Genomic DNA, 16,767 nt, shown 5'->3' with positions numbered 1-16,767 from the left:
TAGGAAAACAGGCATGCCATGCAGCTTATTACATCATACGACTTCTGACTCTCATCATGTTAAATCTGACAGGCAAAACAGGGCCAGGCCTAAGCCGGGTTTACAAAGGGGACTTCAAGGAAACCCCTGCTGCAAGGGATGCTTTCGGTGACTCAGTAGGTGACACGGGATCTTCTGAGTCAGGCCTGAGCCGGTGTTCTAGCACGACGTTAGCGCACCTAGCTTGTGATGTTTTTTAGGCTGAAAGTCTGGCTACTTCTGCTAGTAAAGGTCCTGGGAAACTTTTGTACTCGTGCAGATGGCTATTCCACTGACCTGGTCAAAGTCCAGTCGTATTGATCGTGTCTTCCTCTGTACCTGTTTTGTACGGAGTCAATTATTGCCCCCTTTAAAGCTGTGACCGTGGTCTGTACTGCAGTCCTGAAGCGTGACTGCGGCTGGCTGTGACACACCTTCAGCGAGTTAGTTGGAAGCTAACAGCTGTGCAGCCACAGCGTCAGCTGCCGAGTATTTATAAGGCAGGGGGCTCAGCCTCCCTCCTCCCCTTCGCGATGGCTAAAGCGCTTGTGGTATGTGAGCTCACCCGTTTAAAACAGGCTTGAGTATGTCCATAGGGGTTGTAGGCACACCTTTGGGTTTCTGGGCTGACTTGTGCCGTCTTGTGTGGCTCTGTGCTCTACCATCAGTGCCTCACGGATCACGGGATGTGCTCGGGAGTTACGCACAGCTTTCTTCTGTTTCTCTGAAGTGGCTTTGGTGCTCCTTATCTCAGCAAACAAGCGTGCTGATAACAGAAGCCCTGAATGCAGTCAGAAGTCAAGTACATGTCTTGGTGGATCCTAGTCCAGACTTAGTTTGAGACCCTCAGTTTTGGACTGAGGTGTATGGGATTTCGTGTCCTTAATCCTGTGGTGAATCTGTTACTTGCCTGCTTGTGCTGTGTATGGATTCTGGGATGAGGCCCTAGTAGCAGATGATACACGTTTCTGAAAACTATGGAGAAGTAGAAGGTGTGTAGTTACAAGAAGAGACCGTGTGGTTACAGAGAAACAGAAGTTGCTAAAAGTTTTGGTGACTGGAGAAGGAAGCACAGAAGCAGAGACTTTAGAACAACTAGAAGAAAAAGTATATAATCTGATATTCCATTTTAAAGGCTAAATTTGAATTATTTTATGAGATACTTTCATCTTAGTATAGGTTAGCATTCCTCAGCTTTTTATATTTGTATATAAATATTTTTCTTGAAGTAAAGACAGCCTAATTGGAAGTAAGAGCTATTCTATGTCACTTATTTTAATACCCTAATATATTTCCCCTAGTTAATCATTTCTATTTCTAAATATAAATTTCCTTTCCTTTTCTTTCAAGTCACTTAAAATGAAAGGGCCTGCTTTACTCTTTGACCTTCTCTAACAAGCAGACCCTTGAAATGCAGCATTTCCAGAAAGCAAGCTGTAGGAGCAACAGATGGATTTAGTAAATTACAGCCTGCAGATGAATTGTATGAGGAGTAAGTTTGAGATGAAGACTTAAAATACACGGAAATTTTCTGTGCTGTAGCTTGTTTCTTGCTGTCAAGCACTGCCTGTTAAATGCATAATTTGTGTGATGTTAGCTTTCTGTACTGATTGATTGGTAGAAGTCATTCCACCCCAAATTACCAGCTATTTGGGTCTCAGCCTGCAATCTTACCCAGCCAGAAGACTGTGTCCTCTAGGTATGTTTTGGTATTTTGCATTTCTTTTATTTGCTGAAGGTATTCTGACAGACTACTTACGCTGATCAGCAGATTCTAAAACCTGTTTGTGGTTTCCCAGGGATTTCATAGACAAATTAGTGCATGTGTATTTGCAGGACAGGTGACTCCTAAATGATAAAAATGTAGTTTATAATCAAAGCGCCTTTCTTGTAACAATAATCTTGAGGTAAGTGTTTGCCTATCTTCCAATGTGATAATCCTTTTGGAGATTAACAACTCATTTTTCAAAAGCATGGTCTTGGTTCTGCAGACCTTGCTGACATAACTAAATCTTGCCAAGTTTATGAGGTGCACAGACTGCAGCAATGGACATTCATCTCAGCATGTTTCCTCGATGTAATTTAGGTGTTGTTCTGAGGTTTGAAATGCCATAATGTATTTGATATAGAATAGCAGCAGTAAGTTGTCGTTGTGATCAAACACAAACGTTCTGTAGGGTAGAATAAATTATTTGCATGGGTGTGATGAGTGCTTGAAGGGAATTTGATAAATTGCATGTTGAGCACTGGGAAAATATCTGAAAATAATCCGTGTTGTTCTTTGTAGTTTCAGAAACTTAGCATTGAAAAGAGACTGTCACTGGCTCAGGTTATTGTATAGTACTATTAAAGGTCTTCTGAAATGAACACATCTAAGATATGGCAATCAATACAAGATCAGGTAGGCTCATGACTTTTTACGTAAATAAGGACTTCTCATATTCACAAGAAGGGCAACACGCTTTACGACGTGTTCCTGTGCTGTCTGATTTTGTAGTCACTTGAATTTTAGACCATTTGTGTGACAGGCTTCAGTAAACTCTGTATCAGAAAAATCTTTGCATCAGAATTTTGCTTGGAACCAATGTTCAATATGAGACTTGGAGACTTGCTTTAGCTAAAATATACTTTCCTTTTGGAAGGAAAAGATGCCAATGGTAATGATGGGGGTGGTAAGAACAATCTTGTCAACACTTGGGAAATGCGCAAATATTCTCATTTCTGCTTTCTGCTTGACCTCTGAATGCAGGCTGCAGTATCGGCAGCTGTAGTTCATCACTGTCCACTGCACTGGTCTGCACGTCGTACCCACTGGGGACCTCTCAGCATGCCACTTGGCTCCCATCTCCACGTGTGCCCTGGCTTCCATTCAAAGGAAACCAGTGCATGTGGGGAAGGGTGTGCATGCAGATCTCCTGCAATGGAGTCAGCGTGGGGCAAGGGTGTGTACCCAGGGACCATGATTGCAGGGTGTATTGCAGAGAGCATCTGCCCAGCAGTGTAGATACTGCCTCTAGGGAACTTTCCTTCAGAAGAGTGTCTGGCACTGTAATGCTCTGCTTGCAGAGCAGGTCTCAGTGCGACAGTACTTAATGTGCTGGTAGCATTCAGTGGCCAGGCTACAAATATGATGCTTACACTTGGTAATGGTGTTAAAGACTCCACAAAATTTTCCCATAACTCTCAGATCCAGACAGGAATGCCTCTATGAGAAACAGTTTAGAATGCAAACTTTAACAGTTAACTGCTCTAAAACACCAACACTGGTCTGTATCTGTGAGTTTCTTCCAAGGTGATCATTGTGAGTGAAAATACCATTTTTTTTTCCTGCTTTTGAAAAGGTCCATCCCATAAAATTTATCAGCATGGTAGGTTTCTCTGCATTCCTGGGGTTACTCACGTGTAAAAAGGCTGCAGCAATGCACGAGGGCTGGAATAATTTTTCCATGATTTGTTACTGCTCTAAGGTTTGCAGTTTCATAATAGGAATACTTGATGCAGGATATCACTGTGTTGTTGCTGTAATCAGACAATACTTTTCTTAAGCCACTCACAGCAAGGCTACATAACGGTTTAAGATCTGAAATGTCCAGCTGAAACTCTACAGAGAACTGCTTATGGAGACAGAATGTAATTACCCATGTTGGAATCTGGCCAGGTTTCCAAGGTTAATGCCTTTCATCTTGACATCAAATCTTTAATGACCACACACGGTAAAGACATTTGTTTAACATCTCATTTGGGAACATAACATTTCCAGTGTTACCATGCCCCTTTTCTCATGCTGGAGTATTGGTTCAGTATTGGTCTGAAAGAAAATGGCTTTCTAAGTCACCAACAATACTTCACACACAATCACACATTTCCTTTGGAGATTCCTATTTGAGTATAACCAGGTTCTACTGGTCTGACTTTTTTTTTTTCTTCTCCAAATGGTCTGGTTCTCTTTTTTAAAGCTAATAGCAAACACTGCAATTGCCTTTCTTTCCAGGTTGCCAAATAAAATAATCAGAGAAGTAGGCATTGTGATTTTGGAAAGATACCTTAGAAAATGAAGGGGAGCAATGACAGCATGTTCTCACGGTGCCAATTAAAACGCTGCTGAGGAGATTCAGCACTACTTCCTGGAGAACCAAGCTGACAAGAGATTCATAGGGATTCACTCAAACAGAAGAATCCCAAAAAGGCTCCTCTCTGCTTCTAAGCATATGGTGCATGGAAATACTGTACAGCTTATTCTCCTGTCTGTGACTCACTTGAGCAGTGAGCATCATCTAGAAAGTGGATGGAACAATCTGAAGTATCCTTAAATAAGATATTGGTTGTGCTATCTGAGATGGTCTGGCTAAAGCAAAGAATCACTCACTGTATTTACCTATTAATTAATCTTGTGTAGGATCTAACAAAGGTGTCTCTGTAAGACCATTAAACATCTTAAACTTTCAACCCTTAAAAAACAAAAACCCTCAAACAAGTTTAAGTAGAGGGTTTGAGATGTATTGAGTAAAAGCACAAAAAGAACGTGTGCATGGGGGCAGAGGAGATCATGAACACCTCGTAGTATACTGCATACAAACAGGATCCAGGCTGTAATTCTTCATGGACATAGAGGTACGCCTCTTGCTCAGCAGTAGTTTTAATTGCTGAACGAACAAATGGATCCCAGTGTTCTCTTACAATAAACTATATGATCTTCTCCATATGCCAGAGTAGTGCATAAGGGTTCAGTCTCTCTTGTGTTTTTTTTCCCTTGATTGCACATCCATGATGTGAAGGTCTACCACAGCACTATATACCAACTGTTCTTTAGATACTTTGCTACAAAAGTACATAAGTACCTTCATTTTATATATTGGGGAAGTGAAGCACAGGGAGATGTTACTTGCACAAAGTTGGACAACAACTGGTGTTCAGTCTGTTTCTTAGTCTCTTCCAATACTGATACCAGAACACATCACTATGAAGCATGGGGAAATTGGATTTGTCCATTTTTTAATAACAAATCTCCTGAGCTCAATATGAACGTGCATGGTTTCTGTACAACGTATCTTTGTTCACATGAAATAGCGTTTTAATTGCAATAGAATTCTAACTTGTGAACTGAAGGAAGTGAAGGCTAAATCAGTGCTTTCTCCGTCTTAACGGAGCAGCACAGGAGCGTGTGGTGCTGAGGGGCTCCTGTCAGGGCCTGGGGTGTTTCATGCTGGCTGCGACTGTCCCATGGCAGCAGCTCTCTGCCATCTCCTGGTGGGGTTTGAGCAACCAGTGGTGCTGGCTGATGGTGTCTGTGGTTAACCCACTTCAAAGACAAGCTGCCCACAGGCTTGTGGCCCCCAGTGAGGACGGCTGCTGCCTTGCAGGGCAATGTGTGGGCCAAAGGGCAGCAAAATGGCCACCCTTCCCCTCCAGCCCAGTGCCAACGGGGACGATGACAAAATGGCTGACAGCCAGCTGGGCAGGCAGGAGGAAGGCAGACTTAACGAGCCTGTGCTCGTGGTGGCCCCGTTTCTCCAGACCTTCAAACCCGAGAAGGTTAAATGCAGAAAAGCGAGGTGTTTCTTGCTGTTTCTGATGGTGGCGTGCTGCGGGCCGGCTGCTGCAGGGCCAAGGGTGTTCACTGGGAGTCCGGTGCCTGCTGAGGAGCCATCTGTCCCTGCGGGGCAGGCAGAGGAGGGGGGCCAGGGACAGCCGTGCCCCTCCATCCTGCTTGGAAGGAAGGGCAGGCCAAACATCTTCACCTGTTTCTTTCGGAGCTTTTTTAATCACGTGATTTTTAAAATCAAATCTCTGGATTTTTTTTTTCTCTGTGTGCAGTCTGACTAATGACTTCTGTAAACTTGTGTTGGCAGAACTAACAACAGGTTAAATAAAGTGACTAATTGTTTTCATTCATCAGCTATTCATTGCAAGAGCAATTACAGTTTCAGCATTCTGCCCCCAAATGAGGGCCAGATCCTGCAGTCATGTATGATTTATATTACCCGTCTGCATTCTCTAGCGTAGAGGTGGCTATATTCTGAGTCTAGCCCCTTCTTTTAAAAACTGTGACTTTGGATCCAGATCAGAATTTGGGCAATCCAGGGTACCCACAGCTCATCTTGATTTCAAGCGTGAGATGAATTACAATCTACTTTTGTTATTTGTTCATAGGGTGCTAGGAGGCGTTAAGAAACCTTCACTTGGCTTTTTCTGTGAAAATGAAATTTTAGCACCAAAGTCAAATTGCCATACTGATTCCAAGGCAGGAGGTCTGTTTTGTGAAGCAGGCTACGTATTTCTACATTGTTAATAATCTTTTTATTTTCCCACATACAAGATTTAAGAAAAAGAAAATCCCAATAGCAAACCTCAGGTTTCACTGGCCAAAGATATCCAGTCTTTGAAAGAAACGGTTAAATTTGAAATAGTTAAAAAACATACTAATTTCTTCACCTGCCTGTTTTAGAGGTAGAACAGCCTGTGTGAGCTGTCCTGGGAATGGAGCTCTTCCTCCTTGATGGAGTAGTGCTGGGGAACAATTCTATAAACATGTCATTGTCTGGGATTTTGTCATACTTGTACGGTTAGAAAGGGTATCTGGACAGAACTGCTCAGCAGGGATTTAGGTCTCCTCCTGATGTCCACCTGTGGTCATATATGCTGTTTGACTGGGGCACAGGGAGCGTTCAACCCACTGTAGCAATGGGAGAAATGGAACGAAAATGTGTAGGAAATGGAGTCCTATTACCATAGGCAACTCCACTGGTGAGTCTTCATTGCTTTCTCGCCCTTCCTCCTGTCTTCTCATGCTATTTCAGTGCAGCATAGAAGAGGCACAGAAAATGTCTACTTCAGTTATACTTCAGAGCTGAAATTCAGGTAAAACCCAAGTAAAGACAGTTTCGCTGGACACGGTTGAATTCTGGACCTGGCAAATTTGTAATATTCCTTTGTCTTTCTAGCGGGCAAGAGGAAAAAAGGCTTTCAAAATCATTGCAGTCTTAAATAGGAATTTTCTCATCTAATCCAAACTTCATAGCTTGATCCTATTTCTGCTACTGCAAGCTACATTTGTGTGTATGATTGTGTGTGATACTCTGAAAGGAATGTGTGATACTCTGAAAGGTACGGTGTTCATGCCTAAATCCCTTATCTGCTCCTCGTCCACAAAGCAGCTGTAGTTGATAGCAAGTAGTTCATGGAGGGAAAAAAAATCAAAGTGAAAATGGTAATCTTAATACTACTTTGTACTTGGCACATCTCAAAACATTTCACAAAGTGATGGTGCCTCATTTTAAATCCTTCAGTCACTCAGTGTGCTAGTTAAAGGGAGGGAGGAGAAGTGTTTGTTTGCAACTGAGCTATTAAATGTAGGATTTGTGTCTTATAAAGTGGCAGTGTTGCTTTTCAAGGCTTATTAGGAATGGTGAATATATTCAGGTCCTACAGCACTTAAAATGAATGCAAAAATCATTGCACTTCAATGGGAGATGGAGAGAGAAAGTTGTTCCTATTCCAGTATCTTCCCCAGTGAGTGTCCTGAGTAGCGTCGTCTTGAATTGCACAAATATTGTACCTAGGTTTTGAATATTCTGGAAGTAATATTTAATGCTAATGGGTAGCAAAGTGATACAAGAAATATGAATCTCATAACAATTTAATTGCATCTTAAAGCAATGCAATTCTATTACAACATCAAAACTACTTTGCATATATATATATATTTCTCTTCGCAATGTGATTTATGAGCAGTAATTAACTCAACCTTTTAACACCATGTGACAGGTGTTGCTGGGCCCATTTATGAACTAGGCAAGCTGAGGCACAGAGGTGTCAAATGTAGCTTGTCAGCGATGGTATTGCAAAATGAAGACAAGAAACCAGGAATCTTGTATCATGGTCCCTGTTCTACTGTTGATAAAAGAGAAAAGATCATGAAAATCCATTGGGCTTGCTACAAAGTCTGGCAAACGTTAGAAACTTACAAAAGCTTTTAAAAGCAGAGGGTTTATCTTTATTAAATGATGAATGCAGGCGGTTTTTAAAATAATGCTGAAGAAATGCGTCTAAACCATGATGGAACGAGAATCAGTATAAGTCATTAAAAAAAAGAAATCCTGCTGGAATTGATTTTTTCTGTCATTCAGCAATGTTTAAATTCTATGCTCCCTCTACATTGTTTTATCAATGTAGCATAAAAGCCTTTTAAAAATATAAATGGCAGGTAGCTTGTAGAGTACCATCTGTTGGTGCTCAGGGACCACAGGCTTCCTTCCACCTCTTTCATCAGCAGGACTCTGTATCACAGCCCTAAGTGTAAGGGGTAGCTGTGGGATCTGTGTGGTTTATGCTTACAGGATAGTCTAGGTCTTGCAAATCCCTGCTGGAAGACTGACCCCAGTGCTCTCTGTAAGCGTTGTCTCTGAAAGACATGAAAACAAAACTTCCCTTCCTGGTTTTGTATTGCTGCACAGGCTGAGATGACTCTCATGTACTTGTGTCAGGCTGTAAGCTTCCGAAATTATTGTAGTCTGCCTCTGGCTGGGGTGGCAGAGTCATTCTGTTTTATGGTCCTTCCCCTGCCTTATCCCTCCTGGCCCTGCCCACACTCTGGAAACCTCATAGAGTGGTTTGATGCTCCTGACTGGGAAAAAAGGTGCTCGGGAAAAGATGCTTCTGTCAAGGCAAAATTTAGTGCGTGCCACTGCAGTCTCAACAAAGCAGACCTTGTAGTGTCTCTCAAATACAATTTTCACCCTCAAATACACTGCTACTGATGGGACTGTAATGCTTCTGAGGCTGAGCTGGAGTAAAAACTATGAACACAGGCTCGCAGTCATTGTCCCAAGAGGGTCTGCTGGTACAAGCCCTTCTAGATCGATAAGAGGTGTGCTAAGTATCAGCGAACACTGAGATCAGGGTATGGCCAGGTGTAAAGTATGCTTTAGAAGCTAAGGAAGGGAGAAGGAGATTGCACAGAGAAGAAAGAGGAGAATGTTTTAGAAAAATATGGGTGTCTGAACATCTATCTTACAGCAGTATGTACAAAAGAAGAAATGTATCTTGTACTTTCTTTCCTGCAAGTACATTCATATTAGTAATACGGTAAGAATTTCAAAAGATCCACCTTGCTAATTGGCAGGATAGAAACATGTGAAAACTTGATAAATATGCCATGGGGACTTGCCATGCGCTTAAATCTTGGAAAGGGAAATTCTTTATTCACATATGAAACTAACAGCTATGTAGTAGTGGAAATAGTATTTCTTTGTTTTATGGAGATTTCTGCTGCATGGCAGATGATTTAATCAGGGGATTTTTTAATAGAAAAGGAAAAGTAGAACACAGTTGTGGGTAATTAAATATAGGGGACCCTATTTCTGGTTTTAGTGTAAATGCATTTATTATTTGTAAACCTGACTCATTTGTAAAGATATATGTATATTAAGAAAAAAAAACTCATGCGTTTGGGATTATTCAAGTCCTTGTATGAGTGCAAGCAGTACTTTATAAACGGATATCAAAATGTTCCACGGTAATGGTCTGGGCTAGCAGTACAGTTATTGCTGTCACCGATGTACACGTTTTATGTTTATTTTCACATGCAGCTATATTCAACTCTGGGAAATGTTTTACCCTTTGCAGAGAAGTACTTAGAATCAGGTAAGCAGATATTAATTTTTCTGGAAGATCTAAACAAACTTTTAAAACACATTCTCAGAACTGGTCAAAAACAAATGCAAAAAAAAAAAAAAAGGCGTTTTAGGACCCTGCAAGCTTTGCAACCCATAGGGCTGGATGGCTTGAGATCCTGATGTTGCCTTGGGCACCTGATTCAACTCAGGATCCTGCCGACTTGTAAGACAATCCTTGCCTATTGTTTGTTTGGTGTGTTGCTTTTTTATTTTTATTTTTTTTACCTCTGGCTGAAGGTGCAAAGTAAAATAGGTCTGTGGTCCTGCTCCCATTAGAGCCTGTGAGAGTTTGCTTACACTGAAGTCACTGACAAAGCCCTCAACAGCTTTAATGGGGGCAAGAACAGGCTCACCGTGATTTAGTCTCAAGTGTTCAGCTCAAGGCAGAAAGACGGGGGCTCTTTGAAAATGACAACTTGTGGGTTTTGGAGAGGTCATTAACATATTTGTCATGGGGGAAAGAGGGTAAATAAGGAACTTGAAAAGAAAGGCAGATATTAATTACGCTTCAGACAACATTGCTGTGTGCTGATGACATACTGTAGCTCTCCAGACGACTATAATTTGCAAGTGAACCCAAGGAGTATGAGACTACAACAAGCCAAGCAATTAGTTCTTCCTGAGTTGCAAGAGTGACATCATGTGTGCAAAACATGCCTTCGCCTTCAGCTACCAACACATACTCATTTATTTTTCCTGTAGGGTCACTGTTTGCTGTGAAGGCTATTAAATCATACTTCTGATGGAAGTGCTAACTTCCAGAGTTTAGTGTGTGAGGGTCCCTGGAGTGCAGGTAAAGAAACCCTTGTCCAAAGCATCAGCTATCAGCAAAAGCAGCTCCTGTATCTGATTTAGTGGCATGTAACTGGTCTGCAAAATTCTTGTATATTTTCTCTTTGTTATATTTCTTATATATGTCTTTATGTTATATTTCCAAAGTCTTGAAAATTTATCCCTGCTGAAGGGATCTGACCCAACAAATGTTTTCTAATCTGGAATTTGTCAAGAAATTGATGGAAAAGGTAAGGGGTTGCTTTTATGAGCTCTTCATTGTACAGACTTCTGGCAAAAGCAAGGAGTTTATTTAAATAGGAAATGTAGTACAAACAAAATAATTGATTGATGATGTTAAATGTATCTGAGAGATTTCCACTAGTGTGTGTGACTTTATAGCTTGGATCACTTAATCCTTTGCACTGCATGAGTTTATCAAAGATACTATAAGGGTCTATCTGATACTCAGGGAGGAATAAATTATGGCATTGATCTACAGAGACAATTGCATTTGTTCTTAATCAGATACATAGTCCCACTGGAGTCACATACTACTCATGTGAAGTAAATTAAGCTTCTGCTTAAGTGCTCTGTAGAATCAAGAGCCAAAAAAATCTCATGAAGATTTTTCAGCTCTTTTGTCTGTTATAAGTATGATGCAAATTGCTGTGTAGCTTTTGATTTTTTTTTCTTGATTAATGAGAAAGAAAAATGGAATACGAACAGACTTGACCTTAGGGATATGTTTCAGTGTGTGAAGAGCTGCTTTATCTTTTGAAGAAAACTTACAACAAATGCAAAATGAGCACTGCACCACCATGGTGTTTTCTAAACATAGCAGTGGGCACAGGGATTTGGCGGAGGAAATGCAGAATGGGGCCACAGCTAGCACAGCACAGAGCTGGGGGGTCTTCTGTCAAACAGGAGCAAGCTTCACCCATGTGATGTGATGCCTTTGTGGTTCTCCACATGGCTGTGTGCTTATACTCGTTTCCCAGATCTTGTTAGTGTTTGATGCCCAGTGTTGGTTACTCTCTGTCGTGTGCTTTGTGTCTTCCAGTGAAGTCGATGGGAAAGCTTCTCTTAGCGTCAGCCCAGTCATGCCCATGAAACTCTTGTGCTGCGCTTCAGCTGCTCTGCAGATCTGAAAGACTGGGGCTGACTTCAGTGTTGCAGGATATTTGGGTCTTGTTGCCCACCCCATGCATTCAACAAATAATTTATATTGTTTTCATGTTTGTTTCTAGCTCACAAGTTTACATAGTCGCCAGAAGCTTCTAAAATTAGAACCTGAGGAAAATAGGAACCTGTTCTCCAAAGCCAGCAGGTTGTCTTAATAGGAGTTGTTATTGCCATTATTAAGAATATTAATAATCTTATGTTAACCAAAGGTGGGAATGAATCTGTTGCTGGACCGAGCCTGGGATTTGTGACGTCTTTTTCCTTACAAAGCTGTGGCAAAAACCACCCAAGAGAAATGGTGAAGCTGAAGGTGGCTGTTACACAGAAAGCCATGCTGCAGGGAGCTGTGTGGGGAGCTGGGCAGCCTGTTTGCCCCGCTGACATGCAGGGGTCTTGGTATTTCTTCTGTTTGTGACAACTCATGCCAGCGTAGAGAGAGATTACTGCAGACAACTGTAAATTGAACGCAGTGCACAAAGCTCCTGTTCTGTTCTCAGCGCTGAATGAAGCTAGACATGGGAGTATGACAGTAACAGTGCCATGCAGAGCACAAAGGGAGGAAAAAATTCTGAACCTCTGTAAAAGGGCTTGAACCCTGCTCCTCGGCTTCAACTGCAGGGACTTTCCTCAACTGAAAACTGAGGATGTCTTTGTACGAGGCTATTCGGTTCATTTCGTTATCTGTCGCTGCCAGCACGGCCACAGATGTGATAGGGGAAGCCATTGGTTTTGGTGGTGCAGACAAAAGAGGAGTAAGGCATGTTTGCATGAATTGTCTGTTTGGCTAACAAGCTCTGCACAGCCTGAAGACGCAAACCTCCTGCAGAGCCCAAATCTGCTTGCTTCGTGGACCATTCTGGTTGAATTATTCCTCTGGCAGTGCACCCCTTGAGCTAAACTTTAATAATGTAAAGCTGGTGACAGCCTGGTTGAGGTTTTAAGTGCCTGGTTTTGATTAATTTCCTACATTTCAAGGGCAAAAATGTGTAAACTTGGTCTTTACTGAGTGCTACACCACTGTTCATGTGTTGTTGACCTATTAAAATTGTACACCTTTTTTTGCCTACTGGACACATTTCCTGTACTGGAGAGACAGATCTGGGACACTGCTTGTTTAAATCAACGCTTGACAATCTACCTAAAGTTGCACAGGAGAACTGAGGCTGTGTTAAAAATAGGTTGGAAGTTTTCAACCTCGAAAAAATGAGTGTGAGCAGAAAGTGTAACTATTCTTAAACAGACAAAAATCCACATTCTTGTCTTCTGTTCACCTTGTTGTACTGGCACACTGTGTACAGAAGTCATCTCTCTCCTTTATTCTGTGTGTGTGCCCATTCATATACCCACCAACCTCCCCGCAGAGCACGTAAGAGAGAATCTACTTGGTGGTTTTAATGAAAATGCAGTTTCATAGCTCTAATGATCAACAGCTGGGAAAATGCATGCTTTTCTCCTTCATCATCTCTAGACTTATTTGAAAGATCTTTGTTTTGTGGCTTTACTGGGTGACTTTCCTGATGAACTGATTTTTAAAAAAAATCATTTTCTTCGAAGACCATAGTGGTTACCATAGAAATATGTTAGTTGCAAAACAAGGAATAATTAGTTTATGTTTGTTCCTTTGTGTCTCCTAATTTCTTCCATTCAGGATTTTTAAGCATATAATTAAAGGGATTATTCAGCTTTGTGATTTTTTTTTCCCCTCTATAAATTCATTTAAAGACAAAACTCTGATGTCTGTGGAGCATAAATAATAATGATTATATGTAGTAATTAGTCCAACCTGTTTGTCCGCATAGCAGAAAACAACGTGTTTTCTGTCGAGAGGCTGCAATGCTGACTAGTGGTCACTCTCGGCTTCGACTGTGGCATTCCCAGTTATCTATCCCATCCCTTGTGGGCACGCCGCTAATTACCCTTAACAAAACCCCGCTGGGAAGTGGCCCTCTGCAAAGCACTGCGGGACACCTTCCTGTGCCATTCGAGTTGTGGGGCAAGCTGAATTTGAGGAGAAAGGCATGGGCAGGCTCCAGAAGTCTCGAAGGCCAGGCGGCAATTGAGCAAGGCCAGCGTGTTGCGACACCGGGGCTTGAGGTGGTTGTTCAACACCTCTGCGCTGGCGGGACTTGCCGACTAGGCAAAGCTCTGCCCGGCTGTGCGGAAGGGCTGAAACTTGTAGGACTTCTCCAGCAACGCTTGTGATGGACTGGGCTTTTTCTTTTCTATTTTTTTTTTTTCAAAATGGCTGTTTGCTCTGGACACAAAGGCTCCTGGAGCCCTTCCGTTCACATTAGTTCAGTGGTTAGAGCGCTTTTTCTCCTAACAGCAAATAGGTGCGAGGGGGCATTTTTTTTTTTTAAAGCTCCGAGATGAATAAACTGTCCTGTGAACAGGAACACAAGCTGTATGTTCTGCACTTGGTAAGGGAAAAACATCAAGAGCAGGATTTCTGTGCAGTGGGCAGCGCGGGGGGCAGAGGTCTGGCCTCGTGCTCCCCGCATCCCGAGCCAATGCCCGTGGAAAGGAGAGGGATGCAGCCACCGCCTGATCCGGCAAGCGTGCTCCAGCGGCTCTCCTGGGTCAGGTTTTCCAGGTGAAATAACAACCGCTGGTGCCCTGCGGCTCTCCGGAGGGCTCCGAGCTGGGCCCTGAGATGCTGCGAGGGGCCCTGGCTGTCGGCTAAATGCAGAAACCGGCGAATGGATGGGAGTGCTGAGCTCTGCCGCTTTGGGTCTTGGCCTTCAGAGCCCATCTTTACGCATCTCTTTCCTTCCTTGACCACAATTTCCTAGCTTCTCTGTTTTTTTTATTTATTTTTTTTATTAACCTATGGATCACCTGGGCACAAGAAGAGCCCGGATCATCATAATTCATGTCCCCAGGCACGTTTTCCACGCTGCCCGCTGTCCTTCCCGTGCCTTCCCAGCATCCAGCCCTTTGCCTAGGGGCCTGAACCCGCTCCCAGCTGAGAGCCGGACCCGAACCCGGAGCCCCCCGGAGCCCCCCGGGGCCCAGCCGGGTGCGGGGCGGTGCGGGGCGGTGCGGAGCCCCCTGGCGGCCGGCGCTGGGATGGCTCCGGGCGCCCCCAGCCCGGCTTTGGGGGCTCCCCCGGCGCGGTGCCACCGCTTTGTCGCCGCTCTGTTCCCGCAGCCGGTGTATGGGGCACCGTGGGGTGCCCAGCGGGGGGGTGCGGGGCAGAGCCGGCCTCGGGTGGTCGGGGGCGAAGCGCCCATCCCCGGCCCCACCGAGTTCTGGCATCTCACGCGCCCCTTGAGGTCCCCTCTGACAGCCAGGAGCTAACCTGCACGGGGACTGTTATGTTTTGCATACGTGTGCTGTCTGCTTTAAGCTTCTGCTTTAAGCTTCTTGAAATATAAAACTCATTTCCTAATACCAGGGTGAGTTTTGGTAATAGTACATAATATCCGGGAGTGGGCATTCGGGGTAGAGCATCCCACTTAATGCAATTCTTGCACAATTAGGAGTTGTTTACCTTAAACATTTTTCTGAGGAGTAATAATAATAATAAAAAAAAAAAAGTAAAGAAAATTCTGGTTAATAACCTGGGCGAAACAATTATCCTCCTAAGACTCTTTATTGAATCATGTATGCAAAGCACAGAAGGTTTTCATAACAGATGTATTTAATCTTGATGCAACGCTGGGGTTTTAACCCCACAGTGTCTTGCAATTCAGAGCTGGGCTAGTTCTGGTGTGCTTGAATAGAAGAGGCTGAGCCAGAAGCCTCTGGGATCAGAAACAGGGCTTTGCTATTGTAGGAGCCCCTCAAAGTCTTGTTATTGTCCAGTAGTAACTGTAATAATGAAGCCCTGGAAGACCATTTATATAATAGTTCAGTGGCTTGGTTAGTTTTCATAACTGTCTGCAAATGGCTTTTGGAAGCTCTCCCGGTGTTTATTGAAGCAAATGTCAGTACAAGGCTATTGTGTTGTTTGTGTCATAGATGTAAACTCTGGCAAAAGGAGAAGAACCTAGTCACACGCGTTGCTCCAGAGCTTTCCTAGGGAGAGGAGAGCATCTGGCAGCTCTCTGCTCTCCGGCTGCTGATCAGAGCGACACTGCTTACATTCGCTTGGCTCCTGCTGCCACCGGTAGTAGCGGTCAAATGTCCCGGAGCACAACAAGAGCTCAAGTCGGCGGAGCTGCCTCCAAGACCGGCCACGTGGGAGCAGAGGCATCAAAAAAAGGCTTCCTGAGAAGCGAACACGTTCGACCTCACTGCATTGTATCCCACGATGCGGTCACGTATAAATAGAGCACTAGATCCCGGACCTGGCGAAGCATTAGTAGGTCACCCAGACAATTTCTCTGCTTCACAAAGGATGATTCTCCTTGCCAGATACGTATTCAGGGCTTTATCATGCTTGCTTTTGAATTCCTCAGTGAAGGAGCTTCTACGCGTGGCCCTTTTGCCCCCAAACTATTTCATATTCTAATTTTCTTCTCTGATTCTCTTTCCTCATGTTGAACCTAAATTTGTTTTTATTCAGCTGTCTCTAATTGCTCCCAGTTATCCGTCCTATCCCACCCTGAGCACTTCCTATTTCTCTGTGAAGTTGATACCTGTCAGATATCCCTGGACCGTTTCCTTTGGTCAAAGCCATACATATGCAATTCCTCTAATCTTCCCTCTGCCATCCGTTCCCTCAGGCTCTTCATTATTTGCTAGTCCTGCTCTGAACTGCTTCCCATTTATCAATATTATTTTATGATGATTTCTGAACTGCACATGCCGCTTTGCTGGCATCCGTCTCTCCTCTGCCCACGTAGGCAGCCCACGGGGGCTGTGTTTTGGGCACAGACCTGGCCGATCCCATTGTCTCGGCAGGGCAGCTCCCAAGCAGGCAATAAATACCCTGTCCCACCACCTAACGATGTACTCCACAAACAGGAGAGCGGTGCATCAAACTCTGCCCGCTGTTAAATATTTACCCAGAATGAAGCATTAGCGGCAAGCATGACTGATGGGGGAAGAAGATCAGTTTTTTTCATGATCATTTGCTTTGATTTTGGGGTGGTCCCGTGTGGAACCAGGAGGTGGACTTGATGAGCCGTGTGGGTCCTTTCCAACACAAGATATCCTATGATTCGGTTAAAAA

The 16,767-nt window shown here is 43.5% G+C and overlaps 1 long non-coding RNA gene across 3 annotated transcripts in view; it reads left to right on the top strand.

Moving 5' to 3' along the window:
• The window catches only part of LOC308177778, a 31,859-nt gene continuing 15,092 nt past the window's right edge, over positions 1-16,767 (top strand). The window contains exons 1-4 of one of the 3 annotated variants that reach the window (XR_013939402.1): positions 553-569; positions 1,616-1,717; positions 2,312-2,419; positions 4,010-5,286. This is a non-coding gene — a long non-coding RNA (uncharacterized lncRNA). Of the gene's footprint in view, positions 570-1,615; positions 1,718-2,311; positions 2,420-4,009; positions 5,287-16,767 lie in introns of those variants that run through there. The other 2 variants (XR_013939400.1, XR_013939401.1) reach the window with 2 other exon arrangements.

Source organism: Anser brachyrhynchus, assembly GCF_964034855.1.
Source record: "Anser brachyrhynchus genome assembly, chromosome: 14".
NCBI lineage: Eukaryota > Metazoa > Chordata > Aves > Anseriformes > Anatidae > Anser > Anser brachyrhynchus.
The sequence above is the reverse complement of the archived record's forward strand: the minus strand, read 5'-3'. Positions and strand labels throughout refer to the sequence as shown.